Here is a 7,552-nt window from a genome sequence, read left to right on the forward strand (position 1 = left end):
GTCTCCAGGACCCGTCCGGCTTTTTAACCATGTGCATGGGTGATGCCCAGGGGCTCGATGCTTTCTTACAGATACCCATGTGTTCCATGTCCTCGAAGGCGCGTTTGGCATCCTTCAGTTTCTGGGGCGGGAGGCGGCGGAATTTGGCGTGAGTGGGAGGTCCTGTCGTTGTGATGTGGTGGTAGATACCATGCTTGGACGGGGAACCTGGCGAGTGTCGGAGCTCGGGCTTGAAAACCTCGGGAAATTCTCGTAGGAGGTCGGCGTAGGGGTGCGTCGTTACGGCGGATACGGACATTGTTGAAAGGCCGTGTTCTAGGGCGCGGGACTGGCAGGTTCCCGTGTCGATGAGACGTCTGTTAGCAACATCGACGAGGAGTCCATGGTGGGCGAGGAAATCCGCACCGAGGAGGGGGCGATTGACGTCGGCGATAGCGAAGGGCCAAGAATACGAACGGCCCATGATAGATATCTTGAGGGTCTTGATCCCATAGCACCGTATGGGAGATCCGTTGGCGGCGATGAGTGAGGGAGCGTTTTTGTCGGGACCACGGTCTAGGTCGGACTTTGAAGGAGGGAACGTTGACTGCATTGCGCCGGTGTCCACCATGAGTCTACGGTTGGAAATGGTATCGAGGATATAGAAACCATTCTTGTTTTGGTTAACTGCGGCTGCGATGGTGGCAGGTGGATGCTTCTGGCGTCATCTTCTAGGGAAACTGCATGGTGCTCTACATTTCTTGGCGTCACTGCCGAACTGTTGGTGGTAGAAGCACCATGCTGGGTTAGGCCTAGGGTTCGTTCGCGTCGGTTGCGGTGGCTCCTTTCTTGATAGAATGTTGATCACGTCGTCTTCAAGGGCCATTGCCGAGGAGTCTATGGAAGAGCAGCTGCTGAAGGAGGAGAACGGAGGCGGTGTTGACGATGATGCTCCGAGGCGAGATGCTTTGGAGGCCTCGTGGAGCTTCTGAGCCTTCGACAGGAGTTCGTTCATCGGGAGCGTGTCGGCGTCTGTCAATTGGGCCCATACGTCCTGTGGTAGGCGTCGAAGAAAGATTTCGCGAGATAAGCTAATCTCACGTCGTCGGCCGTGGCTGTCTGTTTCGGGGAGCATAAGCAGGCCGGTTAGCTTGTCCCACGCCTCGACAGGAGAGGTGTCACCCATGGGCTTGCCGGCGAGGTCCAGTACTTTCTGTGCCCTTGCTGAGACGGAGAGGGAGTAGATACCGATGAGTTTCGTTCTCAGGTCGTCGTATGAAACTTGGCCGGCCTGGGCGTCGAGCCATGGGGAAATCTTGTCGAATACCTCTTCAGGTATGGAGGTGAGAACGATGTCAGCCTTGGCGCAGGAGTCGCTGAGTCTAGCGACGTGGAAGAGTACGTCCGCTCTCAGGAACCAGGAAGCGGTGTTGTGTTGAGAAAAGGGGGGCAATTTGACTTTGGGCGTGGAGGCGAGGCCGTTGGGTGCGATGGGCGTGTTGCTTCCTGCATCGTGGCCAGACGACGAGTCGGCGAAGAGGTGAGAAGTTGATATGTCGGTTAAGCTCATCCTACTGCCTTACGTTCACCGAAGTGTGGGAGAACCAAAGGCAGGCTCGTGCCTAAGGTAACGGAGTATGGAAGAAGGTAGCACGGCCGTAATAAGTCCGTTAATGGCAAAGCCAAAACCGCTGATGCTACTTTCAACTCCGGGGTCACCAGTTGTAAGGACAGTGAGACAAGCGTCACCAAGATCAACTGATACTTTATTCAAATGTGCATGGGAGTATATTACAAGGTGCGGACGGAAAGGTAGGATGACGCTGGCGCCAAATCAGATTGAAGCGCCCGCCAAAATATATGTGTTTTCTTACACTTACAAATATATGAATTATGGGTTGACAGAAACATGTTATGAAATGATACATATGTCAAAACGTAGCTCTGGTAGACCGGAATATATATACATGGGAAACCACAGTGTGGCGAAAAGAGAATTCAAATAAATAAGTAGTTTGTCGATTTTCTGGACGACGAAAATATCGTTGTCCTTACATACCCTCCCCCACCTGTGACCTTATAGGTTATAGGGAGGAGTCCTTGTGAAAGAGAGCCACCTTATGAATATGACAGTTACCTATGCTCGGGTAGACTCGATGTTGTTGATTTTCAACCCAGTGACTAAAGGAGCGAAAATTTAGTTGATGTGGTAAAACATCCACGGACTCATCCAACGCTAGAAAATTCCATATATATTTTTTAAATATATCTTTAGTCGTCTTAGCAAAAAAAAAAAATAAATAAAACTGCCAGAGATCACAAAACAGTAATAAACAAGCAAACGACCTGAGATTCAATTCATTCATAAGTATGTTTAGTAGAAATAAAGAATAAAGAAGTGAATAAGCCAAGTACTACTTTTTTTTCATTTTGATCTAAGAAATGACGTACTGTTTATGAAATTTGGGTAATATGACTAAGAAGTGGGGCCGAGATCATTCAGCGTCAAGGTGTAACTAGCGGAAAACTCTGCAGCCGCACTAAAAAAGTAATAATAAATGAGGTTTAAATGTCGTCCATGAATGGCAGAGACAAGGGACAGTGACAATGCTCTAGCAAAGGCGGGACAGTGACAATGCCCTAGCAAAGGCGGGGCAGTGACGATGCCCTAGCAAAACCAGGACAGTGCCCTAGAGACTGACCGTATATACATATGATCAGCGCCCAAGCCCCATCTCCACCCAAACTACGACCAGAGAGGACCAGACAAAGGGTGCTGATGACTCTGCTGGTAGACCTATAAGCTCCCGCAAACCCCAGATCCTGAGCTCACAAGGATGGTGAGGTTGCAGCGGCCAAAGGAACTGTCGACTTTGAGTGGGGCTCGAACCCCAGCCTGGCGATCACCAGGCAAGGACGTTACCAGCAGGCCACCACAATATGGAAGAAAGGAACGCAGGTAAAGAAGAAGGCTAAAAAGTTGGGATAATGAAGGCGTAAAGGACAGTACTATACTTGACCGATCGTAGTAACCGTTTCACCCTTTCAGGCGCACTGCTGGCATTGTCCCCTACGGGAGAAGTGGCGCATGGATTCATTTAACTTGAGAGTTATGAAACCTAATATAGTAAAACGGTGACCCATCGTGTTAAAGAGAATATGCACAAATTTTGAGTTATAATTCGTAAGGTTTTCTAGAATCATTCAATAAAAATTGCATTATTACAAGCTAAGTTGAACCTTAGTTGGAGAGGAGAAAGCTATAAGGCCAAGGGGCTATATCATAGGAAAAGCAGTCTAGTGCATAAAATATATTACAAGCGTAGAGTAATAAATGCAAAATAAAATACGAAAAAAATATGTTACACAATTATGCAACATGAACTTATGAAACATGATTAGGTTACCCCTCTCAAAAAAGTGCAATTTTAACCATTTTATTAGGAAGGTAATTAAGAGCAAACCTTGTGCTGTACTACACGGTGAATGGTATAGTTTGTCTAAGAAGATCTAAATCCAAAGGATGGTCAGAATTATGGAAAATCCTGTTCAGCTTACACAAAGAGCTAACTGGATTATAGTATTCAAATCAGGGATCAGGAAAAAGTTTCTGTCAAATAAATGATCAAAGTCAGCTGCGGGTGAACAGACAAAAGAACAATAGTATAGATAAGGCAGAAAAAAAAATGAAAGAATTTCCTAGTAATAGACAGGTCTCCACAAATCTTGAGAGATACCGACCTTATGAGTAATTACTAAAAGAGACTGTTTATATTTCTTTGAAGTGTAATTGCAATCAAGAATGGCACTTTGGATTTTATACGAGTTGCATGTTACCGAAAGAATCTGGCAGCAAGATAGTTAGTTAAAAAGGGAAGTGGGAATGGCGGTAAAAACAAGGCTAAAAAGTAGATGCTGCAAGAACTATAATGTAATACCTACAGTACACCCCGTAGGATACGCTAATGGCGCTACCCCACCCAAGATATATATAAACACCAGCCCCCACCCCCTTATTGGGATAAAAGTCAACCTAATATTATCTCTTTCCTAAAGAGTTCATGGTAAGATTGTGATAGATAAGCACTCTAGTTAAAAATCATACAAAGAATAAAGATGATGATAGCTAGCGTTTTACACATTGAATACACGAACAACAAGAAACTGGTGTAAAAGGACTTAAAAGATGACTGTTACATTTTATAACCGGAGATGAAACATTGCATCACTTTATGATAAATACTGATGAGAGGAAACCGGGATAACTAAGATAGTCCAGCTTTATGGTGTACCCATAACGTACCGACTGTTGATAACAAATGCCATTTGACGCAATACTCCAGTAGGGTGAAATCTGTATACTAACAGGACAAGGGTACAGTCTCATGTCCAAAGTGTGGAGAGGACCAAAGGTTAAAGAAATGTAAATGGGCAGATAAACCTAGGCCTACATGTTCAAAAGGAAAAAAATATAAAAGTGGCAGTAACTGAGACCCAAGTGAACATCAATAAATATAGATGCAGTCTTTCAAATTCGTCAATGGGAATGTATTGGAGATGGAATAAAGACACAAGCATATTGAAAATCTATGATATAAAAAAAATATTAAAAATATCTGTAAACTATAAAGGAAGAACAAATAGACTATGTCAGATGGATAGGAGGCAATCGTCAGCAAAGCATAAAGAATGACAATGATGGACGTCATTGAAAAATTAAATGGTAAGTAAAAATACTACTTTCCCGCGTGAAGCCTCAAACTTATGTAGGGGATATTCTTCTTCTTCTTCTTCTTCTTCTTCTTATTATTATTATTATTATCATTATTATTACTTACTTACTTACTAAGCTACAACCCTAGTTGGTAAAGCACGATGCTACTAGCCCAAGGGCACCAACAGGGAAAATAGCCCAGTGTGGAAAGGAAAAAAAAGAAAAGAAGAGCAACATTAAAATAAATATCTCCCATAAACTATAAAAACTTTAACAAAGCAAGATGAAGAGAAATAAGATAGAAGTGTGTGCTCGAATGTATCCCAAAGAAAGAGAACTCTAACCCAAGGTAGTGGAAGACCATGGTACAGAAGTTATGGCACCACCCACGATAGAGAACAATGGTTTGATTTTGGAGTGTCCTTCTCCTAGAAGAGCTGCTAACCATAGCTATAGAGTCTCTTCTACCCTTACCAAGAGGAAAGTGGCCAATGAACAATTACAGTGCAGTAATCCCTTGAGTGAAGAAGAATTGTTTGGTATTCTGTGTTGTTAGGTGTATGAGGACAGAGGGGAATATGTAAAGAATAGGCTAGACTATTCAGTGTGTGTATGTGTAGGCAAAAGGAAAATGAACCGTAACCAGAGAGAAGGATCTAATGTAGTACTGTCTGGCCAGTCAAAAGACCCCATAACTTTCTAGCGGTAGCATCTCAACGGCGTCAATGACCTCAGATGTCAGGATGCCTGAAAACTTTAAATCAATCAATCAATCTCAACGGGTGGCTGGTGCCCTGGCCAACCAACTACCCAACTACCTATAATGAACTTGTTCGTTGATAAAATGAATTAAGCCTACAAAACCTAGGCCTTTGAGAGCTGTATCGTTTAACTTAAAACGTTGATAAAAAGCAAAGCATTCTCTTGCTCCCCGGATGTTGAAGCTCTTCTTTGTCAATACCTCTCCCAACACACACACACACACACACATATATATATATATATACATATATATATATATGTGTGTGTATATATATATATATATATATATATATATATATATATATATATATATATATATATATATATATATATCAGGGCCACTCATACTTTACTATAAGTGATCAAACAGAAATCTCCCACCATCACCAATTCGCACTGACCAGCATGGTGACGAAAACTGGCCAGACTCCAGAAATGAACTGACATGTCTTTGGCCTTTGTCCTGCAGTGGACTAGAAACGGCTGTAAGTCACCAAATATATATGTATCTTAATTTTCCCCCAATAGCCTTCAAATGGAAATGTATAGAGAGTGATTCGAAAGACTGTGGCGACCCAAATTATAATTTGGATAGAAGTAAATGCAGTTTTCATCTTATCCCGAAACCTAACTGGAATTCAGTTTGTCCGGAGAGATGTCTTTGCTTTTGAAACCACAAAGTTGTATAATTTCAAACCTAAAATAAATTGACAACCAGCCATATATATATATATATATATATATATATATATATATATATATATATATATATATATATATATATCATATATATCATATATATATATTTTATATATATATATATATATATATATATATATATATATATATATATATATATATAAAATTAAACATCTTTTATAGTATCTGCCTTCAAAAGTGAATGGCACAGAGAACGCTACCACACAAAAGGCATACGGTTAAGCCTAATTATTTGCTAAAGTGTTGGTAAACTCATTATGAAAAAAACTTTTTCATTGTAAAAGTGAATTCATAAAAACTGATTAATAATTACGAACTTTTTATCCGTGATTTGTTGCGTTCGATTGCTGGATATTAGATGCCAGTATAGTTTTACTTTGACTTAGAAATCAATTTCCTAATAATACCACACAAACATAATTGTAGGCTAAACCCAATTGCATGAAAATTAAAGCACTCTTATGAAGTCCGTCTTAAAGGATTCCACTTTATGGAAAATGATTTCTAAAACTCTCACATTCAAAGCATAAAAACATTGTTAGGATGAAGTTAACAAATAAGTCTGTTTCCAAAATCAAGACTATTCTTACCTTACAAGGTTCACGTGGATAGCCATATTCAATAAAAAGTTCAACGCAGATGTAGAGCGACTGTAGATTCTCAAAACACTGACTTCTCGTAGCGAACTGCTCTTTGCTTATAAAAAGAAACGGAAACATGGGTCCCAAAGTGCCATCGTCAACCAGTTCAGCGTTTCGTAAAAAACTGAACAATTTACTTCAAGGTTGAAGAGTAATAAACAAATTTTCTCAATTAGAGTTCAATTATCAACTATAATTAGGAATCAATATGATGTTCCCTTTCACTGAAATCTACTCGGACAATCAGTTTATAAATGCTATGGATTATACTTAAAATAAGTCAGTTAACTGCTTAGAAACCATTCAGCTATTATTATTATTAATCATTATTAATAATTAACATTAATTACTATTAATTATTATTATTATTATTAATTATTATTATTAATTATTATTATTATAATTATTATTAATTATTAATTATCAATTATTAATTATAACTTATAATTTATAATTTATAATTTATAATTTATAATTTATGATAATGATAATGATAATGATTATAATTATAATTATAATCATGAATATTATTATAACTATAACTATAACTATCATTATTATTATTATTATTATTATTATTATTATTATTATTACTTGCTAAGCTACAACCCTAGAGGGAAAAGCAGGATGCTATAAGCCCAGGGGCTCCAACAGGGAAAATAGCTCAGGGAGGAAAGGAAAAAAGAAAAATAAAATATTTTAAGAAGAGTAACAACAATAAATATCTCCTATATAA

The 7,552-nt window shown here is 39.6% G+C and overlaps 1 protein-coding gene across 1 annotated transcript in view; it reads right to left on the reverse strand.

Annotated features, from left to right (window-relative positions):
• The window catches only part of SCAR (wiskott-Aldrich syndrome protein family member 3 SCAR), a 92,337-nt gene extending 85,551 nt beyond the window's left edge, over positions 1–6,786 (reverse strand). Inside the window, exon 1 of the mRNA XM_068366708.1 lies at positions 6,766–6,786. The gene's annotated coding sequence lies outside the window, so the exon portion shown is untranslated. The remainder of the gene's footprint in view (positions 1–6,765) is intronic.
• Positions 6,787–7,552: the final 766 nt, after the last annotated feature.

This window comes from Palaemon carinicauda, chromosome 44, assembly GCF_036898095.1.
Source record: "Palaemon carinicauda isolate YSFRI2023 chromosome 44, ASM3689809v2, whole genome shotgun sequence".
In the NCBI taxonomy this organism is placed as follows: domain Eukaryota; kingdom Metazoa; phylum Arthropoda; class Malacostraca; order Decapoda; family Palaemonidae; genus Palaemon; species Palaemon carinicauda.